Here is a 17,815-nt window from a genome sequence, read left to right on the forward strand (position 1 = left end):
CTAATGGTGCACCTTTTAACCTCCTCCCCCAACACATGAGAACAGGGGTGTCTCTCCAGGAAATGGGAGCATAGGCAATGGGATTCAGCTAGGGGAGAGGATTTCTAGCCCTTCCTGCAAGCACAAGTGACTGGGCTTGATTCTGTGGATCTGCCCCAGGCAGATGGAAAATCGGAACCCTCCCCACAATATATATATGAATGGAAAGCATGCACATGTGTAGGAGGTCCAGCCTGGAGGTTGTAGGCCTGAGGAATCTAAGGCCACACCCCTCACATCACCCAAGGAGGGGGGGGGGGGTATAGCTCTTGAGGGCAGAACAGCAAGCCAGAGGGCTAGAGGGAAGAGATGGGGAAACGCAGTTCCTCAGGGCTGGGCAGATGATGATAGTGAGGACAGGATCCCTAAAATGAGGTGAGGAAATGGTTGATGGAGGCATGTCCCTTGGCAGGAGGAAGGATGCTAAAATAGAGGCAGTATTGGGAGGGGAGGGGAGAGATGCTGATGGGTGAAACCGGTTCACACAGAGTAGGAGATACTTATGGGGGGCAGTAACCTTGGGGTAGACTGGATGGGGTAACAGACACTGATGGTGGGGAAGTACCCCAGCCTAAAGAGTGAGACACTGAGGAGCAGGGAAATTTCTGGGTGGAGGGGGATGCTAATGAGGTGAAGGCACAGTGTCACTGGGAGAAAGGATGAAGGAAAGAGGCTGATTGGAGGAGGGGGCACAGCCCCTGGGTGGGCCAGTACTGGGGAGAGGGTGGAGAGGATTCGTGAATGGAGGTGGCAGGAGGGATCGATGCTAACAGACAGCATGCTTGAGGAGGGGCCAATGCTGATGGAGGGGCCGAACCCCAGAATGAACGGAAATGCTAATGGGGGCAGTGCACCAGAGATGGGGTGCTGATAGGGAGAGAAGAGATGCTAGCAGAGTACAGTGCACCGAGGATGGGGTGCTAACGGGGGAGAACGGACAGTAACAAGAGGAAGTGTAACTGGTATGTGGGTGCTAATGGGGGCAGGAACAATGCTACTGGGGGGGCAGTGCCCCGGGGTGGGGATGCTGATGGGGGAAGAGGGAACTGTACCACAGACAGGGTGTTAATAGGGTGAGGGTCAATGGGTGGGGGAAGGGAGGATGCTCGTGGGGGGGCAGTGCCCCAGGGATCGGGGTGCTGATGGCACAGATGTACCAAGGAATGGGGGATAATGGGGGCAGTGCCCCAGTGATGGGGGAAGGGAGGGTGCTAGTGGGGGGCAGTGCCAAGTGTACCAGGGAGGCGGGTGTCAATGGGGGGGGAAGGGGTTAATGGGGACAGTGCCCCAGGGATGGGAGTATGCTAGCAGGGGGCAGTGCCCCATGGATGGGGGTGTGGGTAAGGGGAAGTATACCAGGGATGGGGGTGTCAGTGGGGGGAGGGCCCCAGGGACGGGGGAAGGGAGGATGCTAGTGGGGGGGCCGTGCCCCACAGATGGGGGTGCTGGTAAGGGGGGGAAGGGGAAGTGTACCAGGGATGGGGGGTATCAATGGAGGCAGGGCCCCAGGGACGGGGGAAGGGAGGACGCTAGCGGGGGGGTGGGGGCCGTGCCGGTAAGGGGAAGGTACCAGGGATGGGGGTGTCAATGGGGGGAGGGAGTATCAATGGGGGGAGGGCCCCAGGGACGGGGGAAGGGAGGATGCTAATGGGGGGCCGTGCCCCACGGATGGTGGTGCTGGTAAGGGGTGGAAGGGGAAGTGTACCAGGGATGGGGGTATCAATGGGGGCAGGGCCCCAGGGACGGGGGAAGGGAAGAAGCTAGTGGGGGGGGCCGTGCCCCACGGATGGGGGTGCTGGTAAGGGGAGGGAAGGGGAAGGTACCAGGGATGGGGGTGTCAATGGGGGGAGGGGGTGTCAATGGGGGGAGGGCCCCAGGGACGGGGGAAGGGAGGATGCTAATGGGGGGCCATGCCCCACGGATGGTGGTGCTGGTAAGGGGTGGAAGGGGATGTGTACCAGGGATGAGGGTGTCAATGGGGGGAGGGCCCCAGGGATGGGGGAAGGGAGGATGCTAATGGGGGGGCCGTGCCCCACGGATGGGGGTGCTGGTAAGTGGGGGAAGGGGACGTGTACCAGGGATGGCGGTGTCAATGGGGGGAGGGCCCCAGGGACGGGGGAAGGGAGGATGCTAGCGGGGGGGGGCCGTGCCCCGGGCTGCTGATGGGGGGGTTGTGGGGGTGTTATTAATTGCTCCCCTATCCCACACAATGGGCTGGCCGATCTCTCGCAAAGGGAAATCACGGAGGCCTCTTGACCCGCCCGGGCCGCCGTAGCCCCCTCAGCCCCTCGCTCCTCCCCGCCATTTCATTCAATGGGGGAGCCGGCCGGCCGGCCGGCCGGCCCCCCCCACGCGGCGTGTCAGGCCTCCCGGACTTACCGTGCCCGTCCCGGGAGGAGCCGCTCGCGGGGTCCATCCCCGCCGGGGAGCGAGCGGGCGGGCGGCCGGCCCGGGGTCTCTATCTGGGGGGGACAAAGGAACCGCCGCTGCCGTGTGTGAGGGAGACGCTCGAGCTCCCCCTTGCGCGCGCCCCCGCGGAAGGCAGCAGCGCGCGCGCTCCCGGTCCAACTCCACCGCGCGCGCGCGCGCGCTTCGCGGCAGCCTCGGTCAATGGGCGGGCCCTAGCGGGGCTCGCGCGCTCAATCACCCGGCCGCCCCCTCCTTCTCCTCCTCCCTATGGGCGCAGCCTCGCCTTCGCGTCCGCGTCAGAGTTGCACAGCCAATCAGAGCCGTGAGGGTGGTTCGCGCTCCTCCCCTCTCTCAGCCAAGGAGGGTGGAGCCCCAACCGCCCTTATCCAATGGGAAGAAACATGACGCATGCCTCGGCCAACGGGTCTAGACGATCCCGATATAACTCCGCCCACTGCTTTCGGCGCGGCAACCAATGGGAAAGTATCTCAGGGCTCTCCCTTCCCCCACCCCTCGCAGCCGGGGGTTTCTCGCGCTCAGCCAATGGGCGCTAAGGAAAGGGACACGCGCTAACGCCTTCCAGCCAGCCTCAGCCAATGAGGTAGGAGAGGGAAGCGTTCGAGCGGCGGTGGGCGGGGGCAAAGGGGGCGAGCTGTGCCCGCTCTCCTTGGTGGCGCGCGCTGGCGATGCGAGCGGCCTCCCCCTCACCTCCAGTTAGGAGCCGCCGCCGCGGCCACGCATGCGCAGTGCCCGCGCCACTGCGGCGAAGGGGAGGGGGTTGGTGGGGCTGAGAGGAATGGGGGCCTCAGGAGGGGGGCGGGGACGGAGGAGAATAGGCTGATGGGGGGAGGGGGAGTAGACTAGCAGGCTGATGGGGGCAGGGAGGGGAGCTTGGGAGGGGGCTCAGGAGGGGGATGGGGGGGCTGAGGGGAGGGGGCTCAGGAGGGGAATGGGGGGCTGAGGGGCTCAGAGGGGGTGGGGAGTAGAATTGGGGGCTGAGGGGAGGGGGCGGGGAAGGGGCTGAGGGGAGTGGGGGAAGAGAATAGGGTGCTGATGGGGAGGGGAAGCTGTGGGGGCTCAGGAGGAGGGGGTGAGGGAATTGGGGCTAAGGAGTGATGGAAGAAGCCAGGGAGGAGAATGGGGGGAGTGAGGAGGCAAGGGCTGATGGAGGAGTGCCTGGGGAAGGGAAGGATGGTGGCTGAGTGGTGATGGGAGGGGGGCAAAGTGAGGAGGGGGATGATGAAAGAGGCAGGAATGGGGAGACAGGAGCTGGTGGTTCTCCTGGGGACTCTCTCACAGCCTGGGAGTGAAAGGGGTTTTCTTCCATGTGTGAACAAACCGTCTTCTTCAGTCGGGATTAGTGGTGTTGATGGAAGGGGCCTGAGGAGACAATAGCTCGCGTGAATGGGGTGAATGAAGAGATGAGAACTTTAGGGTGAAACTCATGGAGAGTTCCCTGGGAATGAAATGTGTTGGACTGGGGAATGATTCCTTGAGGAATTGTGGAAGCCATATTGTTTGGGACTGGACCAAACCTTTGAAAAGAGACCTTTAAGGAGAAATCTTCATAGAATCATAGAATATCAGGGTTGGAAGGGACCTCAGGAGGTCATCTACTCCAACCCCCTGCTCAAAGCAGGACCAATCCCCAATTTTTGCCCCAGATCCCTAAATGGCCCCCTCAAGGATTGAACTCACAACCCTGAGTTTAGCAGGCCAAAGCGCAAACCACTGAGCTATCCCTCCCCCTATAAGAATGTAAAAATGGCCATACTGGGTCAGATCAGTGGTCCATCTAATCCAGTATCCTGTCTTTGGACAGTGGCCAGTACCAGATGCTTCAGAGGGAAAGAACAGAACAGGGCAGTTATCGAGTGAAATTATCAGTAGAAAAGGTGGACTAGATAATCTAACCGGTCTTTGCCAGCACTAGCGTCTGGGATTCTCTTGATCTGTCCCATTCTTTTTCAGCATGAAAGAGGCCACAGTGTGGGCTTCCTCTGATGAGACTTCCATTTCTGCTTATGCATTGTTATTTGCAGCATCTAGTGAGAAAGGCCATCTCAGTCAGCACACTAGGTCATGTGACAGCCGAAAACTGGTGTGTACTTGCCTAAATAATCCTTTGGCCTTCTGCAGACCCTCTCTTCCAAGGCTCTCAAAGCACTTTATAAACATACACTAAGCATCCCCACATTTCTGTGAGGTATATAATATAGGAATGCTTTCAACTACATCTGGGGCAGAATGTAGCACCTGTTTAACAGCATGGAAAACATCACATAATAGTTTAGGGCAGGACATAAGGAGCCCTATATACAGTTGAAACAGCAGGGGAATTTAGGTCTGCATAATGGGCCAGAACACCTGAAAATGGCCAGTGTTTAGTGGCCAGCTTCTAAATTTTAAGATTAATCTAAACCTAGCCTTTGCAGCAACACGGCACCCATTAAGGAGCATTGACTCAGAGGAGAAAGCACTCTACTGAATCATTCATCCAACTACTGCCCCAGCCTGACCCTGCTCGTGTGAGAGAACTGATAGGGTCAGAGGAGATAGTGGTACCTCTGAAGGTGTTAGCTTAGATAGCTGATGTCAACAGATTTCAGAGTGGAAATGTGATGTGATCAGTGGAGTAAATTGCCTAAGGTATGCACATGCTGGTGAGTACTTCTTTCATGGGCAGCAAAGACCTTGTGGACCCCACCCAAAATGGAGACAGTTTGCCTCTCCCACAAAACCTAGGCCCTGCTTCTCTATTACAATTAACAGGTGGTGTTGGAGAGCTAATTATGGCCTCTGATTCTCCGCCCAACCCAAAGGACTATTGTAATCTGCACTAGCTGGCATCTGGAAGCTCAGCAGGGTGAAGAATCTGCCCCCTCAGCTAAATTTCATGCTCTTCTGGAGGCAAAAATTCATGTCAGGATACCTGGTAGGATGGATTTTCACGGTCTCCATTTTCTCCTGTCTCTTGCCTTCTAGATTTTTAAAAAATGAGTGCCCAGTCACATGGATTCCTTGCCTGGATTAGGAATCTTGATTCCACAAAAAACTCCTAAACCTTTCCATGGCAAAAGCTTTCAGAATGTAATCTGCTTGTGGGAGACATGGATGTTTGAGAATGACGATTGTTTATGTAGCACTGCGCAGTGTATGCAGGATTGTTAATATATGTACAGTGCACTGGAAGTTAGGGAAGTAGGCAGCAGTACCTCAGTGGAGTCCAGTAAAGGCTACTGGGCTCCTAAATCCTTCAAGGGTGGAGGCACAGGTGTTGGCAGTCATGGAGGATGGAAAAGGGATGCTGGGGTGGAAAGAAAGGGAGTTCCCCTTCCAGCCATGTGAGGGTTGAGAATGGAGTGGAAGTGGGTACTTATGTGATGGTGGGGGTGGCTCTGGTACAGCTCGTGGGCAAGGGCTAGCCAGTGACCTTGTCAGATATGGCTGTTGGAATGGAAGGAGCACAAACAACTTTTCCTACCACTGCCATGCCTCTCCTGTGTTTAGAGAAGTGCGGTGGGAAAGGGAAATATAAAGAGAAAACAGGAAAAAAAACCAAAGGAGGAGGACAGGACTGATATTAACAGGCCTCTCTGTATCCTGGGCAGGGAGTGATATGAACAGGAAGATGAGAGAGAGGCAATAAGAGATGGCAGGGGGGAAAAAATCATCTTAGAGGAGAAAACAGCAGAAACATGATAAGCGTGTTTCATTCGGGAAGGGGATTTTTTGTATCTGGACATCTCTCCCAACCGCCGCTGCTTCTCCTTATTTCCTTTCTCTCTTCACCTCTCCCTCTTTCTGCGGAAGTGATTGAAGTGTGGGTACCTGTGAGACTTTTAGCTCAGTCTCTTATGTTAGGCCTCTTCATTCTGGCATGTAGAAACTTACATAAAATGGTCAAGATAAGCTTAGATGTATAATGTGGCTGAAATGAACACAATACAGTAGTGCAATTTCAATAAAAAAAAAATCACCAGCATTTCTTAAGGAAGCATTTTTCCCAATCCCCCGCTGGAGCGTGGAGTTAGATTTGTCTCTCCACTTTCAGAAGTCTCCAGCCTCTACTGCTCTGAGTACAATGCAGAGGGCAAAGTTACAGAAGGGGCCATTTTATTGGCAGTCCTGGGTTGTGTACTGCCTGCCTTCTTCTATCCCAGAGATGGCTGCCTTTCGGTGGTGGGTGAAGGGACACCCTATTGAATCTGGAATGCATGCTGGAATCAGGATGGGTGCTATAAACTAAAGGATGCATCTATAAATACAAGCACACAATATTTATTCTGTGCCAGCTAGTTTAAAAGTTGTCTGCCTCACAGCCCAGTTTGACAGATGAATATAACTTGATTATTTCATCTAGCATGAGTGTTCCATCTTAAGAGATTGCACCCTTACAGGCATGTGTGAGTTATTCAAGCTTTTCCTCCTCAAGTTCATTCCTTGAGAAGCACTGATATTATTAAGCTTCAATTAACATGCACATTATTCATGGAGCTTTACAGCAGTACATGCTCAGAATGCCATATTATCCTTTTCCCCCCAAAAAAACATTTAATTTTCACTGCAGCAAAGGAGACCATTGAGTCTGTTGTCACAGAATGAAGGTTTTCTTTTGTTATTTTACAAAAGAACTTCAGTGCTTGCTGCAGGTAACAGCAAGAGACAAATCTGTAAACCCTACTCTTATTAAATGAGCCTAAATCAAAGAGCGCTGCCGACTCTGATAGGGAAGATTTGCATTTTCTTGCCTGATAGTCGCTGGTGCCAGACAGACGCTGTTGATTCAAAATTCATGTGGAGCAACAGTCAGCCCAACGTGTTTATTGCCGATTGATTTTTTTCCTCTTTCCCGGCCGCTGTGTAGTTTGAATGCTAACAGATTACCATTGTCTTTAGCAGAAGCAACAGCAAAACAGAGCGTTAACACACAAGCCCGTATGTGCTACTTTACATCTACAAAACACTTGACAGGTGTGTAAACTGAGGCAGCGATTTGCCTGAAGCCAAACAGCGAGTTGGTGGCAGAGCTGACACTAGAACCCAGGAGTTCTGAGTCTCAGGGTCTGTCTACAGTGTAATCCCAGGTGTGACTGCAGCATGGATAGCCATACGCATGGTAGCACAGCTAAAAATGACAGTGTAAACATAGTGGCATGGGTTAGCAATGCGAGTATATACTAAGGGCAACAGGGGCTTCAGAGCAAGACAAGCGCAGCTGGGATCCTATCTATCTACATTGCTGTTTTTAGACATGACAGTGCAGATAGCTAGTGGGGGTATGTCCACCCATGCAGTAATCACATCTCAGCTTGCAGTGTAGACATACCTTCAGTGATCTGCTCCCTTCTCTTGCACTTTCCATTAGTAGGAATAAATGAAGGAGGGGATGGTGCAAATGGGCATTTATAGTTTCCTGAAAGATATTCCTGGGTGGAATCAGGTTTGATTTTTTTTTTGAGCTGTAGCTGGCAGAAATTCTTCTTTTGTTGTGTAATTCAGAACTTCTTTTCTCTACTCCAGTTACAGCAAAGCTCACAAGTAGGAAATAAGAATGAAGGTTACGCTTGTAAGATATGAGAGCGTATTCTGGAAAGCCGTGACTCAAAGAAGTGCTTTGGGTTCGTGGTAGACAGTGATACCAATTGAACTTAGCTACAGCCTCACACTGGCAGCTCAAGAGGGAGAGTATGATCCTTGGATATATGAGCAGGGGAATATAAAGTAGGAATATGGAGGTGGTACTACTTCTGTATATGACACCAGGGAGACCATTATTCGAATATTATGTCCAGTGCCAGGGTCCACACTTCCAAAGAGATATTGAAAAATTGGAAAGAGTTCAGAAAAGAGCCACACGAGTGATTTATGTTCTGGAAAACACCTTCTAGCAGGAGACTAAAGAAGCTCACCCTGCTTTATTCAAGAGAAGGTTAAGAGGTGACTTGAGCACAGTCTACAAGTGTCTACGTGAGGAAAAGATTTTTGATAGATGGCTCTTTTTCAGAAACAGTCATGAGATCCAATGGTTGGAAGCTGAGGCTGGGCATATTCAGACTAGAAATAAGGTGCACGTTTTTAACAATGAGGGTAAATAATCACTGGAACAGAATTAGAAATTAGGCACTTTTTTTTTTTTAAAAAACAGGGTGATTTACCACTGGAACAAACTTCCAAGGCACATGGTGGATTCTCCATCCCTTGATGTCTTCAATTCAAGACTGGATGCCTTTCTGGAAGATATATTTTTGCCAAACGTAAATTACACTTTAGTCAAAGACCAAGATACTGGGCTCAGTATAGAGATAACTGGGTGAAAGTTAATGGCCCATGAGATCAGACTGGATAATCTAATAGGCCCTTCTGGCTTTGAACTCTATGACTAAATCAAGACTGGATGTCTTTCTAAAAGATTTAATCTGTCTCACCAATAAGCTATAGACTTGATGCAGAAACAGAGTGCAGTTCCTTGGCCTGTGTTAGGAGAATCAGACTAGAAGATCAAAATGGCCCTGTCTAGCCTTAAGAAGCTATGAACTCAGTGGGGCTCTGTGTGGGCATAGTGACTACCAGGATCAGGGTCTATTTTAAGTGCTTCAATTTTGGGGTGTTCCACTTGAGTTCAGGCCTAACTTTTAAAGGTGTTGTGCACCCAGTGACTTCACTTGGAGTTGTCAGTGCTCAGTATCGCTGAAGGTGGCAAGTGCAGAAACAGTAAAAGGAAATATTTTTTCACACAATCAGACTGGAAATCTGCCACGGGAAGTCATTGAGGCCAAGAATCTAGGAAGTTTCAAAAGGGGATTGGACACTGATATGGATAACAAGAATATCCAGAGTTATAATAATCACCAACAAACTCTGGAAGGGATATTAACCCTCATGTTTCTGGGCTTAAAACAGTCTCTAACGATTAGAGATTAAGAGGAGACCTAATGCAGGGGGAAGATTATCTCACTACTGCCCACTGCAAAGTTCTTACACCTTCCTCTGAAGATCTGGTGCTGGGCCCTGGTGGAGATCGTAGACAAGACAAGATGGACCTCGGGTTTGATCCAGGCTTGCAGTTCTTATGTTCATAAATATCAGGCTTACGGTGTATTAAATTAGTGATGCAAAACCAGAGCTAGTCAAAATGAGTGGCCCTGTTGAGAATACGGGCGTTAGTGTCTCCATCTTTATAATGTGGATAATACAGTCTCAGAGGGGGTTGTGAGAATTAATTAATGTTCGCAAGATAGAGTAATGCTGGCTATGCTAAGTATTATTATTATTGAGCAGATAGATTGTAATTGTTCTGACTATGAAAAAAAATCTCCTCATGACATTGTGTTCAAAAATAGTTTCTGAGCTCCTCTACACAGCTGCCACATTTCCAAGTTAAATATCTCAGCTGGGTGTTACATTTGTTTTCAAAATACCAAGAGAGATAAGACCACAGCGGGGACTGATGGTTTGCCAAATATCTTTGTGGGCCTTTCAAAATCAAAACCATGCGAGTTTCCTGGACTACACTAGAAAGGACATGTCACTGGCAAAAGTGCAGCCCAGAACATGAATTGTCCGAGAGCCCTGGAATGAGGGGGGTTAGGATTAGAGTCAGGATGGTTTTATGGTGAAGGGGGTAGGAAGCAGAGTTCAGTTCTGGGGGCTTCCACGCACTTCCTCTGTAACCTTGGCAGTGAGTTGGAGTCTGAGTCAACTGACTTGGGCTCACCCGGTGGGCTAAAAATTGCAACATAAACATTTGGGCTCGGGCTGGACTCTGAAGCCTGGTGAGGCAGGAGGGGCTTAGAGCTCCCGCCCGAATGTCTGCACGGCTGTTTTTCGTAGCGTGAGCCTGAGTCAGTTGACCCAGGCTCTGAGACTCGCTGCCATGGGTTCTTTGCTGTGTAGAGCTACCTTCTTGTGCCTCAAATCCCCATTTGTAAAAGGGGGCTACTACTTTCTTCCACCGTCTTGTTCCTTTAGATTGTAAACTCTTCTGGGCAGGGAGCGTCTCTTACAGTGTGGCTGTATGGTGCCTTGTAGAATGGGGCCCCAATCTTGCTAGGGATCTCTGTGCACCACTGGCACACAAATAATAAAGAAGTTGTGTGGTAGAAATGCTAACGGGGGGATTGAGGGCCATTTAGACAACAATCCAGCATGGTGGATGCTTCCAAAATCAGCAACATGTTTATGAGGACCCATTAAATGAGAACAAAACATACACCAGTGCATGGTGAGTTCCTTCTCTATCTTAAAATGCTAATTTACAGCATAAATACAGAGAAAAATTAATCCCCCAAGGAAAGAAAACTGACTTCTTTAAAAACAACCCATCACCAGTGAACATGCCGCTACCAGCAATTTCCCACCCCCCATATCCTTGAGATGAAAACTCAGATGCTGTAGAAGGTACAAACTCTTCAGCTGGGGAAATGTTTGGAGAATCAGGCTCGCAATGATACATCAAAAGCATGCATGATTTTGTTGGAGGATGTATCAATGGTAAAGTTTATGCTTTGAATGTGAAACAGAGACCAGAGAAACTGGAAAATAGTTTTAAAGAGATGAAAGAAACTCAGACCATACAAATCATAGAAACACAGGACTGGAAGGGACCTCGAGAGCAGAGGTAATCTAATCCAGTCCCCTGCACTCATGGCAGGACTAAATGTTTGATGCGCTGTTCCTTAAACAAGTTATGCTAAATTAGGGTCACTATATGCATATTAGAGGTACCTGCTAGCACAGAATTCTGGAGCTAGTAGAGTTTGCATAGATACTTTGTGGAAATTTGCTAAAGCTTAACATACAGGATGACCTGTAACTGTGGAAAAATGCTACCGACTCTCTTACAAGGCAGCACATACCAAATCTTCAAACAGAGGCATGGCGGCAGCTTTTTCTGGTAAACAGGAGTGGAAGCAAATTCTTACAGAAGGTGGGTTTAAAGAGGACTTACATTTGATGACGACTCATAAATCCTTTTCCTCTTTTCCCTGCTCTGAGTCCAGAGATGCAAAGCTAGGAGGCGGAACTTGAGAGATCAAAAAGGACTTTCAAAGCAGAAAGAGTGGGAACTTCATTTTTATTCGCAGCAGAATTTAGAGTTATAAATCAAGGGCAGAAGATTATACATCTTGAAGGATGTTATTTTTAGCGTTCTTTTTGCAGCTTTAAAATTAGTAAGCGAGCACATTAGGACCTCAGAAGAAGAATAGCACAAGCAAATTCTGCAGCCTGTTATAATGGTCAAAGGTTGGGAACATGTTTGCCCCAATTCATCCCTAGTGTAAAGCCAATGGAATTACATCCAGTATATATTTAGCTCCCTTGAGAGACTGTGTCTTATGCAGTTAACAAGACAGAAAAAAGGATGTTAAAAATGTTATGAAAAAAGAAAACCGGACTTAACGTTCTCTATATCTTTCATTCTCCTGTACACTCCTGCAGCACTGCCAACTCCAAACATGAAAGAGTAATGAGTCAGCCCTCCCCATAAATCACGCAATTGGCTTAAAAGTCACGAGATTTTAAAAATTAATATATCTGGGTTTTTTTTTTAAGTTTGCCTTCTGACTTTTGAAGCATTTAGGAGTCACGTTTTTAAGCTTTGTAGCCATGAAGGCAAAAAAATTACTTTTATTTGTTTTCAGTGAAAGCGGAGAGTTTCACATAAATACCACGACTCTGGCAGCTAGGCCTTTAAGAAACACACCAAATATCACGAGACTTGCATTAAACATGTGCAAGTTGGCAACACCCCCCTTATATTCCCTCATATTAGTCTCCTGTCTGTTTTAGTTCCATCTTGGATACGCACGCATGTGTGTAGGCAGTACAGTATATTCCGGGTGTATTTACAGTAAGAGCTACTGGAGCTTGCCGCATATTGTACTGGCATATACTGCGATTGCTGATGCTTAAAGAAACTGCCAACAACGATGAAGTAGAAAGAAAAGGAGTACTTGTGGCACCTTAGAGACTAACCAATTTATTTGAGCATAAGCTTTCATGAGCTACAGCTCACTAAGAAAAGCTAACAGGTTTGTAATAAGAGTTTAATGGCACTGCAGATAGAGAAGCTAGAAAAAATGAAAGGATTGTCCCTTGGCTTCCCAGGAGCATTGCAGAAGAGCATGTAGACCAGTCAAGTTTAAGAAAAGGAAACAGAAAGTGTTAGGGCAAAGTTTGTGGGAAAAGAAGGAACTGTGGGTCCAGACGTTTACAGTCAGCTCACGGGTCACAGCTATTTGGAGAGAGAGAAAAATCAAACGATTTTCTCTGTTTACATACAAAAGATTCATGTGAGTAGCCCAAATGACAAAGCGGGTAGCTTACTAAAACATCCAGATCTCACAGAGAGATAATCCCTTAAGCACCCACATTGGTTACAAGCTCGTTCTGCTGACAGCATTCCTGTTGCTTTTCTGCCTACGTTTTGACCACGTTTTTTTCAGTCTGACTCCCAAACGCAAACTGTGATATTTGTGGATTAAAGCCTCTTCACAGCACCTGACAACTTGCCCACAACAGCCTGCGAGGTAGTTAAGTACCATTATCCCCACTTTACAGAAGGAGAGACTGAAGCACAGAGAAAGGGTACTTGCCGGAGATCTTGCCGCAAACTAACGAGCTGGGACAAGGAATTCCTACCTGCCAGTCCAGCTTTGATAATCCTTTGGATGCATTTAACGTTCGTATCTATAAGAGAGTCAAACAAAAAAAGTTAAAGACTAAGGGTAAAAATTTTCAAAAGTGCCCAAGTTCCAGGGCTTTGGCCCAGATCCTCAAAGGTATTTAGGCACCCAACTCCCATGGGAATTAGGCACCTAATACCTCTGAGGATCTAGACCTTTGGCACCTATTATTTGTATTACCGTAGCACCAAGGAGGCCTAGTCAATTAGGCACCTACGTGCTTTTGAAAATCCCCCTAGGCTTCTATCTCCATCTGTAGGTACCAAAATACCTTTTAAAATCTGCCATGGAGCCCTTAGGAACCTTGTCTTTTAATGAGATTTAACACCCTAGTTGCCTAAATCACTTTTGAAAATGGACTGAGGGGCCTAAGTCATTTAGATATCTTAGACATGTGAGCTTTGCCTGAGATTTTCAGTCTCCCCTCAGGAATGGAGGGATTATTTTTCTGCCTCCTGTTTAGGCACCACCAGTTCTGAGGAGACAAAGCAAAATCTTTCCCCTCCCCTTTTCTGGTTGGAATGGTTTGAGGTGGTTTAGGAGGTGCAGAGGGGATCCAAATGTAAAACGCTAGTTATTTAGGTCTGTACAAGGAGCTGCTTTCTTTGCCATCATTCCTCACCCGTGTTAACAGCCGGCCAGGGAAAGGCAGGGGTGGGGGAGACTCGGCTTGCAAGTTTCACTCTGATTCTTCGCTCTGATTTCTCAAAAGACTCATAACACTTTTGAAAGAGACTGAGAGAAATAATTAAGTCAAAGAGCAAATTGAAGGCCAAGGCCTATAACTCTCTGGGCAAAGATCCTGCTCCTGCTGTAATTAGCATTTCCTGCTGATGTTATTAATCGCGTCCGGCTCCCCACCCACACGTTTCTAAAAGGGTTGGGCAGAGGCTGTCTTCCATTTCCATGTGATGGTGGCGGGGAGGAGAGGGGTCAGCTTACCATGTGCGTTTCCTGAGGAAGTGGGCAGGTCAGTTGTCTGTTTCTATTTAAACCTGATCTCCTTGCACTTCACCCCACTTCCCCACCCCCAGTCTGTCCTAAAAATGGAGAGAGATCGACACAGATGGCCTTTTTGTTTAAGCAGTTAGGCCCAGCATGTAATTCTCACCTCCAGTGGGACTAGAGCACAGCACCTCCCATGGTCCGGCCTCAGAGCTTCTACTACCCTCTATGACAGTGGTTCTCAACTAGGGGTTCACGTACCCCTGGGGGCACGCAGGGGTCCTCCAGGCGGTCCAACAACTCACCTAGATATTTGCCCAGTTTTACAACAGTCGACATAAAAAGCACTAGCCAAGTCAGTACAAACGAACATTTCATCCAGACAATGACTTGTCTATACTGCTCTATAGACTATCCACTGAAATGTAAGTACAATATTTATAGTCCAGTTGATTTATTTTATAATGATAAGGTACAAATGAGAAAGTCAGCATTTTTTTCAATAACAGTGGGCCGTGACACTTGTATTTTTATGTCTGATTGTGTAAGCAAGTAGTGAGGTGTAACTTGGGGTACGCAAGACAAATCAGACCCCGGAAAGGGGTACAGTCATCTGGGAAGGTTGAGAGCCATGTCAAGGTTCCTTCCCCACTCTGAACTCTAGGGTACAGACATGGGGACCTGCATGAAAGACCCCCTAAGCTTACTCTTACCAGCTTAGGTTAAAAACTTCCCCAAGGTACAAACTTTGCCTTGTCCTTGAACCCTATGCTGCCACCACCAAGCATTTTAAACAAAGAACAGGGAAAGAGCCCACTTGCAGACGTCTTCTCTGCGAGACATTACAGTAGCCCTGAGCTTACTGTGTTGTCAAGGAGACCACAGAGGGTCTTTTGCAGTAGAAGAGAGGCATTACTCAGTTGCAATGAAGATAAAAGGGATTTCTTTCATTTAGGACGCCAGACACAGACATGACGCCACAGCTTCCAGATTCACTCAACTTGGCCTTTGCTGCCGACGAGTACATTCACCCTGCAGCTTGGAGGGGTAATTTCCGGCTTGCATAGACATACAGGCGCTAGTTCTGATCAAGCCGGTGCGGTGAAAATAGCCGTGCAGCCACAGCGGCTCAGGCTACCTGCTCAAACACGAACCTAGGATCTTGGACAGGACCGGACACGGGTAGCTAGCCCTTGCTGACACAGGTATGCTGCATTTTTAGCACGCGAGCTCAGTCAAAGCCAGTGCGTGTACTTTTACCCAAGGGTGCAGGGTGGCCCCACTCTAAATGCCACTACACTGGGGTTTCCTGAATCCCAGCCTGGCTAAAGCAAATCATGGGAGAGACCGTAGACTCAATCACAGCACCCTAGAGCTGCTGGGGCTGGGAGCAAGGTTAGACCATGGGCCAATCGTCAAGATTTGCTGGCCCATGCTTGTTAGAATCCATGTTACAACTGGTGGCAGCTGGGAGCGTCCTCCCCATGGACTGAGACAGCATGTGGGAGCTGGCCTCCGTTGGGAGTCACTCTTTAGTGTACCTCACGATTCCCCAACTGGGGAACCAAGGATTCAGATTATCGATAGGATATCCAGTAATCTAGCAAAGGAACCGACTAGCCTTATTTTCCTCCAAGCAGGATAACGACAGCTACAGGCCGATTGTAGTGGGGCGGGGGTGTTATGGTTCCCTTACATCTACCTGCTGCCGGTACAGAACACCAGGCCTGCTGTATAGGGGGAAAGCATGTGGCACTGCCTAAGTAATAATACAAATAGAGCAAAGATCATGGCATGGCACCGGGGAAGGGAAGGGAAGCCATGTTCCAGGAACCTGCTAGAGGGGATGGGGCACATATGCTGGATGGTACGATCCAATGATTATTAATGATCTGTATTACCATAGCACCTAGGAGTCATGGATCAGCATCCTATTGGATCTGGCGCTGTATATGCACAGAACAAAGACAGTCATTGCATCGTCGGCTCTGCATGAACCGCGGAACTCCTCCTCCGCGCTGCTCTTGTGAGTATAAAGCCCTTTGCAGGCGTGAGTCACCACAAACAGCACATTCTGGGCGCCAGAGAGAGAAACTGACCGTTGTTTTAGTGGGGGAGGCAATAAAACCCATCAGCCACGCTGCGCTCCAGCAGCTGCAGCTGGGGTGCTCCCTGCAGCTTCTCGGTCATCCGTGGCGCTTCATTACAAGACTTGTCAAGCTCGGGGGTTGAATTCAGCCCCACAGTATCGACGGGCTGTGAAGCAGGCGCAGCTGGCTGGAGTGAGGCTTGCAAACAGCCCAGCGACTGCAAGTTCCCTCGCTGCTTTCTCTGGCAGGCGCGCAATCCCCTGAGCTGATGGGTTTGCTGGGAAAAGATTTGCAGTTTGGTGCAAGGACAAAAGACTCGCTCGGCTTTGCCCCCTGCCAGTGAAATATACTCCACCAGCAGCACCAAATGGATAAACTTAATGGAGTCGCTCTCAGGGTCTCAGACCTTATCAGCCCTCCAAATCCTCCCCCAGCTGCAGTACATAGGCCTTTGCTCCCGCCCCCAGGGCCTGAAGCCATACCGTCTTGCGCTCAAGTCAGGACAGTGCTCAGAAACTCAGCAGGGTCCAGGGGCGTCAGCACTTAAACAGGGGCTCTCCATGGCGCCCTCTTCTGAGTCAATGTCCCAGGGCAGCGCTCAGGGCTCGGCGGTGTCAGGGGCGGTACGGAGGAAGCGTTAATCCTGTTTATTATGGTATGCCCAAGGGCCAACCAAGAGCGGGGTCTCCATTGTGCTAGGCACCGCACAGAGCAGGAGACAGCCCCTGCCCTGAAGAGCTGCCAAGCTAAACAGACGAGACGAACAAAGCGTCGGGGGTGCAGGACACCATATACAACCCCAAAGCCCCAGTAAGATGCTAGGAGTCGGAGATGCCTGGGAAGCACCATTGCCCTGGCCCTGGCCTCTTGTGATCATTAAAAATAAGAGCCTAGGAATTAACCCACCATTAACTAAGGTCACTAATGTTGTAACTCCCTGAATCCCCCCTGCAGGTTCCACTGGATGGAGAAGCCTCCTTCACTTTCCTTAGTTTTATTTACGTGGGTTTGATGAAATGCCCGGTTGCACACCACGAGCATTCATGGATGATACACAGACAGGACGCAAACCAACTCCCCCCCCCCCCCCCCCCCAAAAATCGTACACATTGTGTACACAGTGCTGCATTTCCTGACCGCTTAGCAGCCAAATCAATCACCTGAATTTTTGCAGGTAAAAAAAAAAAAAAAAAATCAAATCACACCCCAACCAAGATAGTTATACCCGTACAACAACTGTGTGCAGAGCAACCCTTCGACACAGACTCTGTCTACACGGAGCGGCAACACGCTACAGAGGTGAGATTTCTAAAGTGCACTGACGTGCTGCACACATTAATGGCTGCACGTAGACTCTGCTAGTGCAAACAGAGTTCCCTAGTGCACTTGAGTGTTGTGCTAAACAGCTCACTGCCCAGATACCCTTCCCATTCTCTCTTCCAGAGGGTGACGGTGGGTGCTGAGGACCTAGTCCAGGGCCAGGGACTTCACCAAAGTTCGAATATCCTCGCTCACTGCTTTGGCCATCTGGGATCCCAGCCATAGGTCACCCCATTCCATTTCTGGGACAAGTGCGCCCCGAGGTCTCGCTCCATGGCAGCCACTTGGAATTTTCCCTTTGGACGAGAGGCAAACGGAGGCCTC

At 49.5% G+C, this 17,815-nt stretch overlaps 1 protein-coding gene and 1 long non-coding RNA gene across 10 annotated transcripts in view; one reads left to right on the plus strand and one right to left on the minus strand.

The window, feature by feature from the left end:
* Positions 1-2,549, minus strand: part of SMARCA4 (SWI/SNF related BAF chromatin remodeling complex subunit ATPase 4) — a 56,818-nt gene extending 54,269 nt beyond the window's left edge. For 4 of the 8 annotated variants that reach the window (XM_074934827.1, XM_074934826.1, XM_074934819.1 and 1 more), the window contains exon 1: positions 2,419-2,548. The gene's annotated coding sequence lies outside the window, so the exon portion shown is untranslated. Of the gene's footprint in view, positions 1-2,418 lie in introns of all 8 variants that reach the window. The other 4 variants (XM_074934824.1, XM_074934822.1, XM_074934825.1 and 1 more) reach the window with 2 other exon arrangements.
* Positions 338-17,262, plus strand: LOC141974829 (uncharacterized). Of its 2 annotated transcripts, none has more exons than XR_012635822.1 (4): positions 338-414; positions 15,037-15,286; positions 15,988-16,107; positions 17,126-17,262. It is a non-coding gene; the product is annotated as an uncharacterized LOC141974829 (long non-coding RNA). The 2 variants fall into 2 exon arrangements; XR_012635823.1 differs by lacking the exon at positions 338-414 and adding an exon at positions 766-1,001.
* Positions 17,263-17,815: the final 553 nt, after the last annotated feature.

Source organism: Natator depressus, chromosome 20 (genome assembly GCF_965152275.1).
Source record: "Natator depressus isolate rNatDep1 chromosome 20, rNatDep2.hap1, whole genome shotgun sequence".
Classification (NCBI taxonomy): domain Eukaryota; kingdom Metazoa; phylum Chordata; order Testudines; family Cheloniidae; genus Natator; species Natator depressus.